Below are 22,150 nucleotides of genomic sequence, written 5' to 3'. Positions count from 1 at the left end.
GCAGTTTGACTTCACCCCTGAAGGCAACTCCATTGTCTCCCAATACAGATGGATACCAACAACAAGGTCCTTATCTTGGGCTCAAGCCAAGAGACCCAATAGGTCTCACTCACCCAAGGACAAGAAAGATAGGCTACCAGTAACTCACCACCTGTGTGTCAGCCACCAGAGGGCGACAGCACTACATTAACCCAGTGGCAAGAGGCTTCCAACTTTGACCCTTGTTCCATTCCAGCTCTTCTCAGCACTCCCCTAAGGTGGGCACCCAAACAGACAGCTACCAGGTGTCAAGAGGCTGTGGAGTCTTGTAAACTTTCTGGAACAGCCAATAACTAGTAACTTTTAAAGTGGCAGACCAGATGGTATCACATTTATGGATGATTGATCTGGAATAGGTCCCAGCCACATTCTTGCAGTGGTTCCCCATGGGACTCCTGCCTTTCTATAACTAGGATCAGGCCCAGCCCTACCATTAAGGTAAATGCCTCAGGTGGCAGATGTTTGGGGGGGCAGGCAGCACCAGCAGCTCCCTGGCTCACCTTCCTGTGGCTGTCCTTGACATTCTAGACACCTCCCAGATATTGGGATGACCACCACATGTTGCCAAGTACCTATGCTTGTGGCACTGCATGTGGGCTGCAACATCTCCCCTCTCACATGGCCAAGTTAGTCTCAGGCGAAACGTAGGAAGATGCATTGCACAGAGTCAAACCTTTGGTACACCTGTTGTCTGCATGAAGTGGTCTTGTCCAGCCCTACCTGGAAATGCCAAGGGTGGGCCTTCTGAATGCAAGGCAGGTGCTCTGTCTGTGAGCAACTTTCCTAAGCAGTGGTTTCTGATTCTGCTTTGCCTGTTTGAACATCTCAACAACCTACAGCTTGCTCAAACCAGGGAGGGAGAGAATTGGAGTGCAGGAAACCTCCTTAAATTGAGTCAGACCATTGGTCCATCTCGCTCAGTACTGTCTATGCTCACTGGCAGCAACTCTGAGGTTTCAGGCAGGGGACATGTCCAGGCCTACCTGGAGATGCTGCAGGGAATTGAACTTGGGACCTTCTGCAGGCAAAGCAGGTGCTCTCCCACAGAGTCCCCACGTTTCCTGCACAGGACCAGAGTCTGTTCGCCTTCTGGGGGGCTGGGGATTCCACAGAGTCAAAGGCAGAGCCCATCCCACCTCCTGTCCTGCGTAGGCGACTCACCTCCAAGGCTGGGGGGGGGGCTCTGGGAGAAGGAGGAGCAGCCTCAGAGTTCCACAGCAGGAACTTGCTTGCCCCCTAACCACCCCACCCCACGGTACAATAAGAATCGCTTGCGCAACCATGGGACGCAGGGGGAATGGGGGAGAGTCATAGGCCGAGCCTAAAGCGGGCGGTGGGCGAGACTGTCATGAATTGTGCTCCAGGTGAGCTACAAAAAGGAACAGGATGCTCTGGGGGGAGGGTGGTATCTCGGGAGGGGAAGATGCCCAGACGACCCTCCTCTGCTAGAAACAAGACCCTCCCCCCGCAAAGGCGAGTCTCAAAAAGAGGGGGTCCCTTTTTGGGGGAGAGGGAGGTGGTCCCTCCTTGCATCATCGGGCAGCGGCGATGAAGGGGTTACCGGCCCAGCAGCCCCTTCTCCTCCTCGCCCCCCTCTCCGCCGTGCACGCGCGCGCCCCTCGCTCCCGCGTGCTCCGCCCGGGCGCGCTCTCGGGGCCGGCTGTGCGAAAAGGCGAGAACCAAAAGACGCCGACGACGAGGCGCCTGGCTAGGGGAGGCAGGCACGCGCGTGCGGGGCGGGGACTTCGGCGGCGCTGACGGCGGCCGTTGCAGGAGCCCTCCCGCGCCCGCCTAGCCGCCCCTCCTCCCGCGCCGCCGCCGCCAAGCCACCACCGCTCGCCACGGCTCGGACTGGACTAGCCCGGCATGGCTGCCGCCGCGGGGTACCCCGCGCTACCGCCTCCTTCTTCTCGCCTCAGCCCAGCGCAGCAGGAGCGCGTCGGGTGAGTGGCCGAGCAAGGAGGGAGGGAGGGAGATGGACCGACCGACGGACGGACGGCAGGAGGACCGACAGGCAGAGCGAAGGCTTCCCCCCACCCCCTCACCCGCCCAGCGCCGCCGGGTGGGTTGCAGACAGCGGGATTGCGGGAATCCCCCTTCGCAATCCTTCCCTCCAGCTGCAGCGGCAGCTTCGAGCGCTCTCCCCGATTCCCGTCTCCATTTCAGGGGCGATGTCCGTCGGTCTGGGTGGAGGATGGGAGCAAGTGCGGGGGTGGCGGAGGAGCGAGGGGGGGGGTTGCTGCTGCTGTGACCGGTCTCTGTGGCGTTGCCATGGAGACGGTGCGGAGGAGGATGGCATAGAGGAAAGCCTCCCCCCCCATTCTTTTTTTTTTTTTTTAAGGCATAAGAGGTAGAAACACGGGTGGGGGCGGTTTTCCCCGGACAGGAGCCATCCCGTCCATCCAACTGTCGGTCCAGGCGCGCGTCTCCATCACCTCTCCGCGCACCCTCCCCACCCCCCCCTCCCGAAATTTCTATAACCGGCGATGGTTGTCGGTGTGTCTGTGCCTTGGGGGCGCGTGACCGGGCGCTCGTTCCCTCACTCCCCGCCCCTTGTTGTCTGGGTGGGTGGCCAGCATCGAGGTTTGTGCTTGCGGGGGAGGGGGAGCTTGGCGCGTGGGGTGGCCCCAATCCGCCATGATTATGGCTGGAGGGCCTGCCCACGAGGGTGCACAGCTTCCCCTGCGCGTCCCCATCGCGCGCCCTCCCCCTTCTCCTTGGGGAGCCCGGACAGCAGGCCTCGTCACCCCTCCTGCTGCCGCGGCGGCCCAGGCCTGCTGGGACGCCGCTTTCCGGCCCTTTGGCCTCGATCCTGGGGTACGGAGGGTCTCGGGGCAAGCGGGCAGACTAATGGGGGTGGGGGTGGGAACTCGGGGCCCAAAGCTGGCAGACAGGGCCCTCAGGGAGCGGCGGCCTGCTCGGCCCTCCTCCCCCAAATCTCCGGAAGGTTGGGGAGTATGTAGTTGCCTTCCCCTATGGAGGCAAGAGTAGCATTGGTGAAGTCCCTACGGGAGTGTGGCCATTGGATTGTGCATCCGTACCAAGGTTGGTCCAGGCACTCCTTTGGCACGCAGAAGCCTCCCCCTGCAGTGGCGCGCAAGAGAGCCAGGGGCCCGTGAGCATGTGCAGAGAGTGCCTTTCTCCTATGCTCCCTCTTGGCTGCCTTTGGGAGCCTTCCCGGTCCCATCCTGGTTGAGGTACTTAGGTACCCCTGCCTCCGTTTGTGCGTGTGCTGGTGCAGACGAGCACACCCTCCCCTCGCCTGGTGGGTGAGGAGAGAAGGAGTGGCAGAAGGGAAGCCTGCAGTGTTGGGCTTCTGTGGAGAAAGAGGGACGGGCTCCAGCAGGGGCATCTCCTCCTTGCAGCTGAGCCATGTGAGCCCGACTCTGCCCATCATCCTTTTGCAGCCTGGTGCCCTCCTGTGCCACCCAGGGCATGCTGGCTGGGGCGGCTGCAAGCTGTAGTTCAAAACACCTGGAGGGCACCTGATTGGCCCTCCTTCCGGCCTAGTTCCCATGGTTACACAACTCCCTCCCTCTAGCAGAGGGCAGGAAACTTTGCAGCCCCTCCGACTGGCTGTTCCAGTCTCCTCCGGATTTCAGCGCTGGAGACCTGGGGGTTGACCCTTTCTCAGGAGTGAAACTGAAGGGAAGACCAGATAGGACTAGCTGTAGCAGTTACTCTTGGCTTCATGCTTGCCAGCACACCGTGGTGTGTGTTAAGATATGCTTCAGCGTGCTGTAGAATTAGGTCGGTGTCTCTCTCCTCCCGAGGGACTAGTAACTTCGATTTGACCCTCCACGTGTTTGTCAGAAAAGGGCTCATTCCGCTTGGGTAGAGCTTCTTGCTGAGACTCTCTTGAAGCAAGGATGGAGGAAGGCTGGCTGGACAAGGGGGCTCCTGCCACTCTGTCTTACAGCTGTGTGGGCATCACCAGTGAACTAGGACTTGCTGAAGCTCCCCAGCTGCCTCTCTGCCAGGATACTGGGGGGGGGAGGGGGAGTGATGGCCACAAGTTTGGATGGACTTAAAAGAGGCTTAGACAAAATTCACAGGGGAGTAGAAGACTACTGGCCAGAATGGTTCTGTTCTGCTCCCACTGCACACCATTTAATTCCGCTTGCTGGGAATCACAAGCAGAAAGAATGATTCTTAGCTCTTAGGTCCTTTATGCAGGCTTCCCACTGGCGTATCTAGTTGCAAGCTGTGAGAATGGCACAGAATCATAGAACTGTAGAGCTAGAAGGGACCCTGTGGATCATCTAGTCCAACCCCCTGCAATGCCGGAATATGCAGTTGTCCGATATGGGGATTGAATCTGCAACCTTGGTGTTATCAGCACCATGCTCTAACCAACTGAGTTATCCAAAAACTTAGGTCCAGGGTACCTCACGGATCATAGAATCATAGAATTGTAGAGTTCAATGGAGCCCTGAGGTAGGTGTGTGTGTGTACAAAATTTACACCCTTTTTTGAGGGTGTTCCCATTTTGCAATTCCTTTTCCTTGTTCCAAACAAAATTCCTTTTTATTTTTCTAATGCAACTGAAGCGAAGGGAAAGGGCTGCAATCAGGAAGATTGTGTGTGTCTCTACTCTTGACCATCAGCATAGCAGGCTCTGGGAAGGAGATTAAAGAGATTCTCCCTGCTCCATGGAAATGAACTTATGTCTAGTTCACATGTATGGATGAAAGGGACACGGCTGCCCTCATGCACACCCTGTTGCCACAAGGCTTTGCTGATGGCAGTGGGTATTGCAGTCACCCCAGAAGATTTCCGCCATAAACCCCCTCCCCCATGGTTCCTGCTATAATAAGCTGCCTCCTGTACTGGATCAGGCCAGTCACAATGTTTGCATTGTGCTGGTGTTGTTCAGAAGCACAGATGATCTGCTGAGAACTGGATGTGGTTCAAGGCTTGGAAGTCCAAATCCTTGAGCAGTAACCGCATGTGCTATGCCTAGGGCTTCATAGCCCTCGTCCAAGGATCTGTCCATGGAGGTAAGTGGCCAGGCTCGCACAGAGGTTACTGTGAGGGTCAAAGGCAACTGGCCAGTGGAAAAGGGTCTGAATCAGGCCCCGGCAAACAGTGGTTAATCTTGGGTTGGAGATTGCCTGAACTCAAGCCATGCTCTCGGGATAAGCCTATAAATCACAGAATCCTAGAATTGTGGTGTTGGAAGGGACTACAGTGGACGCTTGGGTTGTGAACGTCATCCATGCGGGAGGCACATTCGCAACCCGCAGCGCCCCATCTGCGCACGCACGATTAGTCGCTTCTGCGCATGCGCAAAGCACAATTTAGTGTTTTTGCGCATGCACAGGCACCGAAACCCGGAAGTAACCCATTCTGGTACTTCTCGGTTTGGTGTGGTGCGCAACCCGAAAACACACAAGAAGCGTCTGTAACCCGAGGTATGACTGTACAGTGGACGCTCGGGTTGCAAACGTGATCCGTGCAGGATGCACGTTCGCAACCCCCCAGCGGCATGTCTGCGCACGCACGGGTTGCGATTTGGTCTTCTGTGCATTTGCGACGGCCGAAACCCGGAAATAACCCGTTACAATACTTCCGGGTTTCGGCAGTCCGCCACCCAAAAAAAACGCAACGTGAAGTGTCTGTAACCCGAGGTATGACTGTACAAGCATCCTCTAGTCCAAGGGTGTCCAACTTCCAAGAGTCTGCGATCTACTCACAGTATTAAAAAAATGGCAGTGATCTACCCATTGTCAGAGCTGTTGAGCTTTTTTTAGGAGTTGTTGACACCCCCTGATCGAACAGTAGATTGCGATCCACCTATTGGACAGCCCTGCTCTAGTACAACCCATGAACATACGACCCTGACCCTCGTCCCACTGCAGGAGGTTGGACTAAACCAGGGGTTGGCAAACTAAGGTCCGCAGGCCGGATCAGGCCCAATTGCCTTCAGGATCTGGCCCACGGACTGTCCGTGGATCAGCGTGGGGATTCTGTTTGTTTGGGATGCGCCACCCCGCACCATTCCATTCCCCCCATGGCAGCGCATCCTCCCTCCCTCCTCCTGGCTTCTCCCCGCCCTGCCTAGAGGAGGAAGGGGGCTGGGCTGAGCTGGCTGAGTGCCATTTTAAGCAGCCCCTCTCCGGAACCAGCCCTTTCGCGCTGCTCATCGTCCCTCCGCCACCGCCCTGGTGCTCCTGTGGCCAGAGAGCAGAGCGGACAAGCTCGCTCTGCTTACCCACGAGAAGCAACGGCGGCGGTGGTGGTGGCGGCGGCAGTGGCAGCCCCTGGGAAATTTAGTGCATCAGTTGGGGGGTGGGGAGGAGTACTTGCCCCCCTCACCTCTTCCAGTCCCCCCCATGCCGCTTCTCCTGCCCACCACAAGGTCAGAGGGACAGTGGACCAGCCCGCGGCTAAAAAAAATTGCTGACCCCTGGACTAGATGATCCTCAGGGCAGGGGTGGAGGAAGGGGTGTGTGCTGGGTGCAGGCCACCCCAGGTGTCACCACTGAGGGGGGTGACAAAATGCTGGGCAGAACTCACCGCGGGGCCTGCAGCACGCCTGAACCACGCGTCTTTCCTGGGAGAGATGTGGTGGCTTGAGCGCATGCAGGCTCTGTGCTGCCCAAATGGTCCGCCTGCTGCCTCCCTCCAGCTGTAGGGCGGCTGAGACTCCAGAGGCCCTGCAGTGCACCCCACCCCTATGGGTGGCTCACCCCGCCCAGTGCCAGATTTATGTATAAGCTAAACAAGCTATAGTTTAGGGCCCCACTCTCCTGGGGGCCCCAAAAATATTAAAAAGAATTTCACTATTAATATGCTTCTTAATTGTATTTCAGTTCAACAATTACTTTGATAAAATACATATTTTGTTATGTGCAAATGGCTTTAGATACCAGTTAGGTCCATCAATGACCATATAGCATATATTCAACACAAAAAAGCAATAAGGACAGCTGGACATATAAAGGGCCCCATTACCTTCATCATCAAACCTAAATCATCACATCCGGTCCTGCCCCCACGCCTATGGGCTGCTCGTCCCACCCCAGGCACCCAAGTTGACTTCCTCCACCATGGCCTCAGGATCCCTTCCTCCTCTACAATTCCAAGATTCTATGCTCTACCGACTGAGCTATTCAGTGGTACCTCGGGTTATATATGCTTCAGGTTACATACACTTCAGGTTACAGACTCCGCTAACCCAGAAATAGTGCTTCGGGTTAAGAACTTTGCTTCAGGATGAGAACAGAAATTGTGCTCACACGGCGCAGCAGCAGTAGGAGGCCCCATTAGCTAAAGTGGTGCTTCAGGTTAAGAACAGTTTCAGGTTAAGTATGGAGCTCCAGAACGAATTAAGTACTTAACCTAAGGTACCACTGTATATAGGAAGCTGCCTTATCCTGAGTCAGACCATTGGTCCATCTACCCCAGTATTGTCAACACTGACCGGCAGCGACTCTATGGGGTTTCAAGCGGAAGACATTCTCAGCCCTACCTGGAGATGCGACATTCTGCATGCAAAGCGGGTGCTCTGCCTCTGAGCCACAGGCAATGAAGGATCCTCTCTAGTGCCCTGGCAGAGAACCTTTTGGAAATGTGGAAAGAGTTCGTCCTCTCCCTCTCCCTTTCTCATTGAAGTCGTTGGAAAGCCACAAATGACTACTATAGTGGGGCGGGTTGGTTAGTATTTTTTATTGGCCAGTGGCTTTTGTAGTCTTGCTTAACTGGAATGTCCTGTTTTCTCTCACTTCCTCCAAAAAAGGATAAATTGGCAGCAGTAGCAATACTGCCATGAAAAGGACCTGACAGCAGATTCTGGGGTTAAAACAAAACAAACCCAAAGTTTATTTGTATGTGTTTGTGTGCATCTTTATTGACATTCCCTGCCAGGTATGGTTTTAGGAGGTGCTGCCTCCATTTACCATGGGTCCTGTGGTCCCAAACTCTTTGCTCTTATTTATTAAAGGTAAAGGGACCCCTGACCATTAGGTCCAGTTGCAGATAACTCTGGGGTTGCAGCGCTCATCTCACTTTATTGGCCGAGGGAGTCGGCGTACAGCTTCCGGGTCATGTGGCCAGCATGACTAAGCCGCTTCTGGCGAACCAGAGCAGCGCACAGAAACGCCTTTTACCTTCCCGCCAGAGTGGTACCTATTTATCTACTTGCACTTTGACGTGCTTTCGAACTGCTAGGTTGGCAGGAGCAGGGACCGAGCAACAGGAGCTCACCCCGTTGCGGGGATTCGAACCGCCGACCTTCTGATCAGCAAGTCCTAGGCTCTGTGGTTTAGACCACAGTGCCACCCGCATTATTTATAACATGTCTATAAAAGCTCAAGGGAGCCTATATGATTCCCCCAGCTCCCTTTTCTCCTCACAGCGATGCAATGAGGAAGGTTAGGCTGAGTGAGACTAGCTGACTCAAGGTAACCTGGGTCCATCTGGGGAATTGGTCATGGCTCTGCTCGGTCTAAGGCTTAAGTTGTTTAGCTCAGGAGATGATGGAGGAGTGTCTTTGTGTGTGAAGTCAAACTGTTGGAGAGTCACAGCACCTGCTGCAGAGAGACATGTTTTGTTTCAGGTGGGGAAGATGAAGGCGTCCTCTGCGCTCCTCCTATTAGTCCTTCAGTCTGACTCTCTATATATGTCTATATGTCTATATATATGTCTCTATATATATGTCTATATATGTTCAGAGGCAGTCAGAGGCTTGAAGTCCTCTTCCCTACCATTCTCCCTATTGGCCTGAGGGCCGCGTTCCCTTCGCCTTAACCTTCCAGGGGCCACATGCCAGTGGTGGGCAGGGCCAGAGGCAAAAGCGAGTGGAGCATTGTGTGCAGTAGGCAAGTTTCTACACACACCGCCCGCCCTCTCTTTCTCTCTCTCTCTCACACACACACAGTCTCAGAAATTCTGGCATATAATTCAATCGCCAAACGGCACCTTAAACCTAGGCCACACAATGGAATGTCTAGGCACCTCCCCCCCATGGAGTTTATTATTATGATAAATTTCATTTCTCTAGTGCTTTATATTTTAAAGAGCAGATCTCAAAGTGGTTTGCAACACATTAAAGCATCAAATTAAGCAATTCGGAATAAAATAAATTCAAGCTTCAAGGAAAATATTTCAGATCCTTCTCCAAGTGACATTTTGCTTCCCCCAGTCGCCAGCCTGGCATCCAGAGAGCTCCACATGGTCACAAGTGGACCCATGTCAGTCGCAATATGCGCGCGGCACCTGGCTGGTTCCTAGCACTGCACACACCTGTCTTCCATCCAGGCAACTAAGCAGTATGAACAGACTTCAAGGGCACATCTCTGGCCAGGGGAAAGCTCTCAAGAATCATACAGAACAGGCCCAGGGAGGAATGGGGTCTGTGGACAAGTGGGAGGTGCGCCTTTGAGAAGGCCCCGAGGACCTGATAGAGAGCCTTTTGGCCCCTGGGCCAGAGATTCCCTCCCATACATTGTTCTCTGCTGTCTGCAGCAGGTGACTTCACATGACTTCAAAGACTTCAAAGAGCCTTCTTCTCCTGAGTGTGTTTGTTGTATCAGTTGAAGTTTCTCCTCCCAGCTGCAGTAGCAGGACTGGATTCTTAGTAGAGCTGCAGGAAGGAGTCTGCATTTGGGGCCAGGTTATCTGGGTGGACAGGAGCCGCAGCAGGAGGATGTGCATGGTGCCAGACCAATTCCAACAGAAAAGCTTATTCTCTGCACCACTCTCTTGCTATCAGAGCAATACCCTCCTTTTTTAGGACAACCGCAGCATCACAAAATAGTGTGCCAACTTCCGAGTTCTTCAGAACTGTTCCTCAGACTAGATGGTAAACAGATCAACCGCAGGAGGACAACTCTGGCCCATAAGGAAGATTCCAAAGTTCAGGGTCAGGGCAACGCCTTAGGCCAACCAAGCTGCCACCAAAATGTCTTGGAATATGCAGCCTGTGGCTTCGTTGGTCAGAGAAGGAAAGGCCTACCTTTGTCGGATAAACAAGCAGCACTCTCTGTGGATGTCATCTTATGGTGAGTGAGACTCTTGGTCCAGGATGGTCTATGCTGACAGGCAGGGTTTCAGGCGGACAGGAAGGGGAGGAGGAAGCATTTCCAGATGGTCCCGGGCTCTATTCCTGGCATCTGCAGGTACGGCTTGGAGAGACAGGAACCTGCCTTGTGTTGAATCAGACAATTGGTCTGCCTAGCTCTGTATTGTCTACACTGACTGCCAGCCGCTCTCCAGCGTTCCAAGCAGGGTTGTCTCCCGGCTCTACCTGGAGATGCCATTGCGGATCGAACCAGGGACCTTCTGCATGCAAAGTAGGTGCTCTGCCACTGAACCCCTCCCCCTTAGGAGCCGCAAGCTCTTGACCGATCCTGGTGGCTGCTCAGGGCCCTGCGCAGGATGTACCCAAAGAGTCTTCAGCTAAAGATCGTAGCTTATTTCTCTGCCTCAGAGAAGCAAGGGCTTTGCAGGTGTGATGTAGAGGTTGCTTTAAGGTGCTCCTCATGGTCACAGTTGCCACATGCAGAGATGGTTGTGCACCACTGCAAATGGTCCAAAAAGTGGGGATTATAGTGGTGATGTGCTATTGTAAAGGTGTTTTCTCAGGGATGGTCCATTGCTCAGTGGTGAAGGACATGCCTCTCCAGTTAAAGCAGACCTGGAAGTGCCTCTTTTTTTCTTGAGACTTCGGTGGGTGGGGCAGGGGTGGGTGGTTTCTGCTGGCCGGAGTGTCCAGTAGCAAGCCAGCTGGGCCAGTGGTTTCACTCATGGACTCGGATTACAGAGTCTGGGTAATAAGCCCAGACTAACAGCCACCGCAGGAGAACTGATGTAACTGCAGTGGCTGAGAGCATTCCTTCCCTCGTTCATTCCTTCATTCAGAGCATTCAGCTGGAAAAGCTCACACAGTGGCTTGCAAAGCAGTAAAATGACACGGAGCACGCCATCAGGCTTGCAGTGTAAAAAAGACTTGACACAAAAGGAAAATCGGGATGAGGAGAGAAGAGGAAAGTGAGCTAAAATCAGGCACCACATGTTTGATGTTACAGGGTTCTTATAATGACTTGCTCAGATGGACAGTCTATTCACAGTTCAAAAAAATGGTTGTTCCTCTTTATTTTATACCCCACTTTTTACACAAGATTTATTCTCTAAACAGTTTACAATTAGGATACATCCTATTAGGAATTTGTGGAGGTACACAAATGAGCTGACAATTTTTAGATCCTAACTTTAGCCAAAAAAAAAAAAAAGTTTATCTATCCCCACCTTGCTGTCCTCCAGATGTGTTTTCAAATAAGCACTCTTGATCAGTACCAGCAATATTGTCCAAAACATCTGGAGGGGCCCAGATTTGGGAAGGCAAAGTACTCTCCTCTTAGCTCTGCCCTCCAGTCCACAATGTCGGGCTGCTGCTGCCTGCCTACCCTATGTGGTTGTTGTAAAGATTACTGAGAGCAACCGATGTTGGATAGCTCAGTCAGTAGAACATAATCTCAGTGTTGTGGGTTTGAGCCCCACATTGGGCAAAAGGATTCCAGCATTGCAGGGGGTGGACTTGATGACCCTTGTGGTGCCTTCCGACTCCAGGATTCATTGTGTGTGAAACATGCAGAAAAGTGCCACTGAAACGCAGAGTATGTCTGCTGCCACCTAAACCAGCCTCTGCCTCCAGGTGTGGAAAGCCTTTGGCTGAACTAAAACTCCCATCAGCCTCAGCAAGCATGGCTTGTGGCCAGGGATGGGTGATGGGTGTTGCAGTTCAACAGTTCAACCTTGTGGGCCATAGGGTCCCCACACCTGATCTGTACAGGTGGCTGCCCCAGGTGGGCTGGCCGCTTGCTGGGGGGAGAGAGGCGGAAAGGGACTTAGATGTACTCAGTGACCAGCTTGTGTTCTGCATGGGGATGATTCGCTTGGCACCTTGTGAAAAGAAATACCGTGTTCGCGTACTAATCCGTTGACTCATGCATTTTGCATTAGCTCTTCCTTCTCTCATGCTTGACTCTGACACCAGGATTTGAGCCTTGGCAGGAGTTGGGATTTCATGGCCAAGAGTGGCACAGAGGCTGGAAGGAAAGAGGCTAGTGAGCGATGGAAGCCCACCAGGCAGGTTGGCCACTGGGCAGCATTATCTGCAGCTTCGCAGATGTAAAGCCAGAAACCTCCCCCCCCCCTCTTTTTTTTTTTGCTGGAGGGAGAGATTTAAGCCGAGTTTCCCCAAGAATACAGATTCTGTGCCAGTTGCCCGACTTCCTTTGGCATATCAGGACACTGAGTCCTATCCACATGTTGGTGTGCTAAGCTGATGCTTATCATCCGCTGGCTGATGGCTCAAGGCTGGTCCAGACACGTCTCCCTGCTTCTCTTAATGAGTCTCAGCCGAAAGTGTGAAATGCTTCCTATTAAAGTGCGATGTGGGCTTGGAGTAAGGCATGTCTGGTCTCAGACTCTACACAGAAAGACTCTGGAATTTAGGAGCCTGACTTCTACTGAGTCAGACCTTTGGCTCAACACTGCCTACATTGACTGGCAGCGCCTCTCCAGGGTTTTAGGTAGGGGACATTCCCAACTCTACCTGGAGATGCCAGGGACTGGACCTCAGACCTGAAACACGCCAAGCAGATGCTCCGCCACTGAGCACCTTCCCTCAGCAGTGGTTTCTGGGGGCAGAGATTGGTTTTAACCTTGCCTAACAGCTCAACAAACTATAGTTTGTTCAAACATGGGAGGAAGAGAATGGGAAGCTGCCTTGTACTGCTTCTGGCCATTGGTCTATCTATCCCTGTACTGTTTACACTGGCTGGCAGCAGCTCTCAAGTCTTTCCTAGCCCTACCTGGAGATGCTGGAGATCGAGCTTAGGACCTTCGGCATGCAAAGCAGGTGTCCTGGCCCTGGCCCAAGGCCCTTTTATCCAGGGGTCAGCAAACCTTTTCAGCAGAGGGCCGGTCCACTGTCCCTCAGACCTTGTGGGGGGCCAGATTATATTTTGAAGGAAAAAAATGATGCAAGAACACCACAAGCCCCAGTGGCTGCTTACCTGTGTCTTGTGAGCAGCAGGGGCTGGCAGTGGCAGCAGGACGGTGAGTGGTGCACGAAAGGGCTCCGGAGAGGGGCTGCTTAAAATGGCAGCTGCTGGAGTGCTGCTGCTGCTGGCACCAACAAAGCCCAGCCCCCTTCCACCTCTAGGCAGGGCTGAGAGAAGCCAGGAGGAGGGAGGGAGGAGGTGCCGCCGTGTGAGGGAGAGGGAAAGAGTTTTGGGCAGGGGGCTTTTCCAGCTCTATCGGGAGATGCCATCACAGATTGAGCTGAGCCTGGGACCTTCTGGGTATGGAGCAGGTGCTCTGCCACTGAGCTATGGCCCATCACCTAAAAAGAAAGTAAGATTCTAGTCCTCATGGTTCTGAATGAAGAGCTGATTCAATTGGGAGCATGGGAATATACCCATTGGTCCATCTAGCTCTGCATTGCCTATGCAAGTAGCCTTCAACCTTCTTGAACCCAGGACCACTTTTAACACAAACATGCATGGAGGGTGGCATTTCTCAATCCTTTACAATATATTTACATGGTGAAAATGCTGCTGCTGCTGCTGCTGCTGCTCCAACCCACCTCAGACCAAGCCGTGCCTACTACCTCCAGTTGTAGACTAGTGAGTGATGTCTGCTGACTGACAGCAGCTCTTGGGGCTTTCAGGCCAGGGGGACATTCCTGACCCTGTGGAGATGTCATCGGGGATTGAACCTGGGACCTTCTGCATGTGAGGTGGGTTTTTGTGCAGCCTCCCCTAAAACAGACCTGCGACTCAGCCAGTTCTTTCTCTTGCAGGGCAGCAGCTGAAGAAGGAGCAAAAAGGGTTTTCTTGTGTGTGTGTGTTTCTTTGTGGCTGATTAGCTGCTCTCCCTGTGCAAAGGTCAGAGGGGGCAGGGTTTCTGTTGAGGCAGGTGATTAGCTGTGGGAGGAGCTTATCAGAGCTTGAAGGGCAGTGGCACGCGCAGTTTGATCCATCTTTTAGATTTAGGGGAGCTAGTCTCAAACGTTGGTTGGGGGAGACCTAGGTTTTTTTGGGGGGGGAGTTATTTGTCCTGTCTGCACGCTTTTTATGATGGAGGACCGCTGTAGCCACCCCCAACGACACATTCTCAAGATGGAGGGTGAGGGAACAGCTGCAGTCACCTGCGGTTCCTGCGCAATGTTTGCCATCTTGCCAAAGGTTGCAGGCAGCTTTACCTGCAGCAATTGCATGTTGATTGCCCTCTTAGAAGACAAAGTCCAGCAACTGGAGGAACGTGTAGCTACGCTCTAAAGAATTAGAGAGCTGGAGCTCTTCTTGGAAGCAACAGAGCACACCGTCTCCACCAAAGAGGAGACAGGGGACTCCCCTGAGAAGGAGGCTAGTTCACCAACACAGGAGCCAGATATATGGAGAAACGTGACTCAAAGAAGTAGGAGGCCCAGGGTTCGCTCTGATTGTTTAGAAATACACAATTGCTTTGAGGTCCTCTCCCCTAGCATGGAAGACGAAGAGCAGACTCCATTTGAGGATCTCTCCCTCATTACAGTCGATCAGGTATATGAAGACGAGCAGCAAAGTCAGTCCACAGGGAATGTGCAGGCGACCTTGGAACGTACAGCTCATGGAAGAACCCCGACCAGACCTAAGAGGAGGCGTGTAGTGGTGATAGAGTATTCCCTACTGAGGGGAACAGAAGCAGTGATCTGTGGGCCTGACAACATGTCTCAGGAAGTGTGCTGTCACCCCGGGGCTAAGATCCAAGATGTAACTGAACGACTGCAAGGAATCATAAAACCCACTGACAAATACCCCTTCCTCTTGGTTCATGTGGGAACCAATGACACTGCAAGCAATAGCCTCCAGAAGATCAAAAGAGACTACGAGGCTCTGGGCAGGAAATTGAAGCAATTAAATGCACAAATTGTCATCTCATCTGTCTTTTTAAAATATATATATATATTTATTAAAATTTTAAAGGTTACAGAAAGAAAAAGTAAAAATACCACATTAAACAAAAACAAAACACATCACAATATAAGAAAACAAAAAAAAATCCATTAAACAAAAACACAAACACAAAGAAAAATATATCAAATCTCCTCATTACTAATCTTTCATTAGCTTATTTCCTTGACCTCCTCACACCTCCCTTTTTTGTATTCTAGGTCAATTATCCATTTCAGCAAATCCTTTCCCTCTTTTAAAGTTTTTATCCTGTAAATTATCTTAATATGATGTAACTTTACTTTTCCTCCTTTCACCAATTAACAGTCAATTATTCCCAAATCCTTTATATCATTTCTGCTAAAATCATATATTATTATTCCAACATCCTTCTAACAGTTATTAATTTTACAATGTTTCTGTAAATAGTCTTTAAATTTATTCCAATCTTCCTCCACCGACTCTTCTCCCTGGTCTCGGATTCTGCCAGTCATTTCCGCCAGTTCCATGTAGTCCATCACCTTCATCTGCCATTTCATCTGTCCTCCCAGTTGAATGACATGGCCCTGGGAGAGAGGGAAAAATAGTGGAAGTGAACAGCTGGCTTCGCAAATGGTGTAAACAGGAACGGTTTGGATTCTTAGATCACGGACTGCAGTTTCTTGAAGATGGACTTCTGACAAGCGATGGGCTGCACCTCACAATGGTTGGGAGGAATGTTTTTGCCAAAAATCTCAGAAAGCTCATCAGGAGGGCTTTAAACTGACTAATGTGGGGGAGGGAGACAGTGCTCCTGAAGGCAGGAGTCTATCAATTGATGAAGATAATCATCCAAATGTCATAGACCAAATGGAGCAAACAGCACGCAGACCTAGTGGTGGGAGGAAAAAATCCTTAAATAAGAGACACAGGGGAATGATAAATGGACTTCAATGTCTGTACACTAATGCGCAAAGCATGGGAAATAAACAAGATGAGCTTGAGCTCCGGGTACAGCAAACTAAATATGACATAATAGGCATCACTGAAACTTGGTGGGATAAGTCCCACGACTGGAATGTAATAATGGAGGGATACAATCTATTTCAGAGAAACAGACCAGACAAGAAAGGAGGAGGAGTGGTGTTATATGTCAGGGATGTGTATACCTGTGAAGAGATCCAAGATTTAGAACCTCAAAGCCAAAGTGAGAGCATTTGGGTCAAAATTATGGGAGAGAAGAATAACAGTGACCTCATTGTGGGAGTTTACTATAGATCCCCAAGCCAAACGGAGGACATAGATGATGCCTTCCTGGAACAGATGGCCAAGCATGCAAAAGGAAGGGAGATAGTAGTAATGGGGGACTTCAATTACCCAGATATTTGTTGGATGTCAAACTCAGCCAAGAGCATAAGGTCAAACAGATTCCTCACTGGCCTTGCAGACAACTTCATTGTCCAGAAAGTGGGAGAAGCAACAAGAGGAACAGCCATTTTACATCTGGTCCTAAAACCAATGTTGATGACCTGGTTAGTGGGGTAGAAGTGGAAGGATCATTAGGCGCGAGTGATCATGCTCTTCTGAAGTTTACTATACAGCGGAAAGGAGCAGCCAAGCATACTAGGACTCAATTTCTTGACTTTAAGAAAGCCGACTTCATAAAACTTAGGGAAGTGCTGGGTGAGATCCCATGGACAGTAATACTAAAAGGAAAGGGAGTTCATGATGGCTGGGAGTTTGTTAAGAGGGAGATAGTAAAAGCACAACTTCAGGCAATACCAATGAGACGGAAACATGGAAGGTGCCTAAAGAAGCCAGGGTGGCTATCTAAAGAACTTTTAACTGAGTTAAGATTAAAAAAGGATGTGTACAAAAAATGGAAAAGGGGGGAAACCACCAAAGAGGAATTCAAACAAATAGCCAGCACGTGTAGACACAAAGTCAGAAAAGCTAAAGCACAGAATGAACTCAGGCTTGCTAGAGAGGTTAAAAGCAACAAAAAAGGCTTTTATGGGTATGTTCGTAGCAAAAGGAAGAACAAAGAAACAGTGGGGTCACTCAGAGGAGAAGATGGTGAAATGCAAACAGGGGACACAGAAAGGGCTGAACTCCTCAATGCCTTCTTTGCCTCAGTCTTCTCCGATAAAGAAAACAATGCCCAACCTGAAGAATTTGGAGCAAATGATTCAGCAGAGGAAACACAGCCCAGAATAACTAAGGAGATAGTACAAGAATACTTGGCTAGTTTAGATGTATTCAAGTCTCCAGGGCCAGATGAACTGCATCCAAGAGTATTAAAAGAACTGGCAGATGTGATCTCAGAACCACTGGCAGTCATCTTTGAGAATTCCTGGAGAACAGGCGAAGTCCCGGCAGACTGGAGGAGGGCAAATGTTGTCCCTATTTTCAAAAAGGGCAAAAGAGAGGACCCAAATAATTACCGCCCAGTCAGTCTGACATCAATACCAGGGAAGATTCTGGAGCAGATAATTAAGCAAACAGTCTGTGAGCACCTAGAAAGGAATGCTGTGATCACCAATAGTCAGCATGGATTTCTGAAAAATAAGTCATGTCAGACTAACCTGATCTCGTTTTTTGACAGAATTACAAGCCTGGTAGATGAAGGGAACGCAGTGGATGTAGCCTACCTTGATTTCAGCAAGGCATTTGACAAGGTGCCCCATGATATTCTTGTAAAGAAGCTGGTAAAATGCGGTCTTGACTATGCTACCACTCAGTGGATTTGTAACTGGCTGACTGACCGAACCCAAAGGGTGCTCATCAATGGTTCCTCTTCATCCTGGAGAAGAGTGACTAGTGGGGTGCCACAGGGTTCTGTCTTGGGCCCGGTCTTATTCAACATCTTTGTCAATGACTTGGGTGATGGACTCAAGGGCATCCTGATCAAATTTGCAGATGACACCAAACTGGGAGGGGTGGCTAACACCTCAGAGGACAGGATCACACTTCAAAACGACCTTGACAGATTAGAGAACTGGGCCAAAACAAACAAGATGAATTTTAACAGGGAGAAATGTAAAGTATTGCACTTGGGCAAAAAAAATTGAGAGGCACAAATACAAGATGGGTGACACCTGGCTTGAGAGCAGTACATGTGAAAAGGATCTAGGAGTCTTGGTTGACCACAAACTTGACATGAGCCAACAGTGTGACGTGGCAGCTAAAAAAGCCAATGCAATTCTGGGCTGCATCAATACGAGTATAGCATCTAGATCAAGGGAAGTAATAGTGCCACTGTATTCTGCTCTGGTCAGACCTCACCTGGAGTACTCTGTCCAGTTCTGGGCACCACAGTTCAAGAAGGACACTGACAAACTGGAACGTGTCCAGAGGAGGGCAACCAAAATGGTCAAAGGCCTGGAAACGATGCCTTATGAGGAACGGCTAAGGGAGCTGGGCATGTTTAGCCTGGAGAAGAGGAGGTTAAGGGGTGATATGATAGCCATGTTAAAATATATAAAAGGAGGTCACATAGAGGAGGGAGAAAGGTTGTTTTCTGCTGCTCCAGAGAAGCGGACATGGAGCAATGGATCCAAACTACAAGAAAGAAGATTCCACCTAAACATTAGGAAGAACTTCCTGACAGTAAGAGCTGTTTGACAGTGGAATTTGCTGCCAAGGAGTGTGGTGGAGTCTCCTTCTTTGGAGGTCTTTAAGCAGAGGCTTGACAACCATATGTCAGGAGTGCTCTGATGGTGTTTCCTGCTTGGCAGGGGGTTGGACTCGATGGCCCTTGTGGTCTCTTCCAACTCTATGATTCTATGATTCTCCCCAGTAGCAGGTCAGCCAAGGCGTGCTTGTGGTTCAGAGGAAGGGGCACCGCAGGTGGCAGAAAGGCTGGGCCTCCAGTGAGTATGCAGGCCAGCACCACTCAGGAAAGCCTGATTCAGCCACCTCCACCACCCTCCCTCCAGCCAACCTGGGCTTTGTTCAAGGGTGCACAAGTGTGAAATTCAATTTGTAGGCAACCTGTGGCTACTGAAGAGCAGGCCTCTTTCGCTGGGCTTTTACACCAAGTCTGGGCAGGTTGCTGGCTGCATGCTAAATGCAGCCTCGCTGCCTGTCTCCCCCGGGGAGCCTTACGTCATGCTGGAGGAGCAGCAGCTGCCGCAGGAACCTCTGGGAAGCCTTTGGGGGGAGGTGAAGGGGAAGCTTGCTGCTGCTGTGGGTCTTTCCTTCTGCTAAGACGGTCAGGATCCCTTCATGCCTCTTTGCACCACGAGTGTCCTGCTGAGGCTGGGGGTTCCCTGCCACTTCCCCAATGGCTGCAGTGACTAATCTGAACACGAGGATGAAGCTCTTGTTTTCCTTTCACCATCCCCACATCTGACCATGTTAGTCTCCCGCATCTGAGAAGGTGGAGTGGTCCTCTCTGTCCACCAGGGCTCGAAAGTTGCCGTTCTTACTTTCCGTGGCTCCTCTCCTAATCACACATAGGCCGTTTAGCTTTTATTGTTCTTTATTTGTTGGTGAGATCTTTGGGGATCTCTCGGGAGCAAAGGAAGCTACCTGATAGTGAACCAGACCCATTGTTCCATCAAGCTTGGCACTGTTTGCACTGACTGGCAGTTGCTCTCCAGGGTTTCAGAGTCTCCCAGGCCAACCTGCAGATGCCATTGGGGATTGAACCTGGAACATTCTGCATGCAAAGCAGATGTTCTGTCACGGAGCTATGATCGTTCCTCTAGGCAAATGTCTTTGACATTGGAAGCTGCCTTACACTAAGTCAGACCATGGCTCCACCTCACCCAATATTGTCTACATTGGTTGGCAGTGGCTCCCCAGGGATTTGAGTCGTTTCTGTTCCCACCTTGCATTGCAAAGTGTTACTAATGGAATAAAGCAGTAGCTTTGCTTTCCTAAGTTGACCAGGGGCTGAATAGGCGACAGAGAATATCCAGGTAGGTCTCCCATGCTTCTATTCTCTTCTGTCTTCTGTTTTCTGCTGAGACAGGACTGGGTGGCACTGAAGGGACCCCTCCTGCCCATTGCTGTGTGAGGAAGGAAGGTGAACTTTCTTATCACTGTTCTCAAACTTGCAGAACATGTCTCTGGCCTTTGCCACTTCAGACTGCAAGCAGAGCCTCACACCATAACCTTAATGTCTTCCTTAAAGAAAGAAAGCCCATGCAGATAACAGAAGTAGCATGTTGGGGGAAAGGCTATATATGGTTCCCTTCCTGACACCTAATTCTGCAGTGGGCGTGCTTTTCTTGTTCTGTATGGAGGAGCAATCCATCATGTGGGTCTAAAGTGGTACAGGCTGCTTGTGGCAAATTCAGAAGTGAAGGCCCCCTTCATGGTAGCCACAGCCATGCCCCCTTCTAAGATTATACAGCAACCCAATATTATGCAATAATCTTGTAATCATACAGTGATAATAATGAGGGGTGCATTGCAGTGATCAGGGCAGATTTTTCCGCACTACCTTTCTGCTAGAGCTAGTGCACAGCAATGGGCAAATGGTTTAAAGTGCTCAAGTGTCTTCTTTCAGAGTGCCTTAACTTGTGTTTTCCTTGAAGTTCCATCATGAGCAACAGCACTTGCACACCCCACTCTTGAAACTGAAGTGTTCCTCAGCTTTGGAGCACACAGAATGATTCCTCCTCGGGGCTCTTGCCACATGCCTCCCCTGGAATGACCCCAGGAGCCAATCCTCTGTGTCTGACTCACCTCCTCTCACTCTGGGTGTGAAGGCTTCTTTGCAGCAGCTATAAAGGCTCCCCTTTCATGCTGATTGGACAGCTGTAGGAGGCTGAAGATGGTGCAGAAATAAGAACAGATCCATGACTCCCCATGACCCTGGGCCACTTCACCTCTGTTTGTGAGAAGGGTTCAAGGCCAGGTTTGCTTGTGCCTTGGAGCAGAGCCAGCGTTCAACATGTCCTTAGGCGTCGGTTGATAATTGTGGGCCATTCAAGTAAGATTCCCTCACGGTTTGACTTGCTAAGATGGGCCTTGCTTTACACTGAAGGTCTAACCCAAGCAGCATTTACTTATTTCATGAGATTTATATCTTTTTGATTGTAATAAAATACCCAACAGGTAGGGAGAGACCCTCCCTGTAAGATTTTCAGGGATGACCCCAAAGGTTGAGACTTGGGATGGAGAACCTATTAGACTTCTCCAGATGCTTTTGGACTTCAAATCCCATAGGTCCTTGCAGCCAGCATGGCCAGTGATCAGCAATGATGGCACATGGGAGTTGTAGTCCAGCATCTAGGGAGCCAGAGTTTCCCCACCCCTGGCCTTAACCTTTGGGGTAATTCCTGAAAATCTTACAGAGAGGGTTGCTGAGGTTCTTCCCTGCCTTTCTTACTTATCTAAGTAATCTGTAGTATCTTGAGGGCTGGACTCTTGGTTGAAAATCTGAGTTCCAGGGAGTCCTGCATATTTTCAGTATCCCTGCTGTCAGCTTCCTCATTCTGTTGGGAGAAGGACCTTCTGCTTCACTTGAGTATTCCTGGGTAAATATTTAGATAGGCAGTCAGGGGTTTTGAATGTTGGAAAGCAGAGGGTCATCTTGGCTCAAAGAGAGTGGTCAGTTCTGGGAAAATATAAAACTGTTTCCTACCTTGCACTTTGACTGTGTGTGTGTGTGTGTGTGTGTGTGTGTGAGAGAGAGAGAGAGAGAGAGAGAGAGAGAGAGAGAGAGAGAGAGAGAATTCCCTACATTTAGTAGAACAGACTGTAACTTTGGACTGCAAGTTAATAGCTTAAAAAAACCCACTCCTGTTTGCTATAAACTCTGCTCAATGAGAAAACCTTGATGTTGTTGCCACTCTAGTTGCTACTATGTCCCATTCCTCACCCTAATTTGCTGACCCAGCAGAACTTAGTGTTTTATGCACTGATTCGATTGCTTAAATTTTGACACTTGTCCTTCTTACAAAAATAATAATGCATGGGTTGTACCCAGCAAAGTCCTATGCAAAGTAGAACACACACCAAAGTAGATGCACACACGCCCCCCCCCTGTGTTTTTCATAGAATCTTAGAATTGTAGAGTTGGAAGGGACCACAAGGGGTCATCTAGTCCAACCCCCTACAGTGCAGGAATCCTATGTGCAAGGTGGGGCTCAAACCCACAACCCTGAGATTAAGAGCCTCATGCTCTACCAACCAAGCTGTTAGGTGACTAGCAGATTACATAAATAGCAATTTCT

The 22,150-nt window shown here is 50.7% G+C and overlaps 1 protein-coding gene across 6 annotated transcripts in view; it reads left to right on the top strand.

Annotated features, from left to right (window-relative positions):
- The first annotated feature begins 1,792 nt into the window (after nucleotides 1-1,792).
- Nucleotides 1,793-22,150, top strand: part of NLGN3 (neuroligin 3) — a 69,414-nt gene continuing 49,056 nt past the window's right edge. For 4 of the 6 annotated variants that reach the window (XM_079962721.1, XM_079962718.1, XM_079962720.1 and 1 more), the window contains exon 1: nucleotides 1,794-1,982. The gene's annotated coding sequence lies outside the window, so the exon portion shown is untranslated. Of the gene's footprint in view, nucleotides 1,983-22,150 lie in introns of all 6 variants that reach the window. The other 2 variants (XM_079962719.1, XM_079962716.1) reach the window with 1 other exon arrangement.

The sequence above is a fragment of the Podarcis cretensis genome, assembly GCF_951804945.1.
Source record: "Podarcis cretensis genome assembly, chromosome: Z".
In the NCBI taxonomy this organism is placed as follows: Eukaryota; Metazoa; Chordata; class Lepidosauria; order Squamata; family Lacertidae; genus Podarcis; species Podarcis cretensis.
Note: the sequence above shows the minus strand (reverse complement) of the source record. Positions and strands in the feature narration are given on the sequence as shown.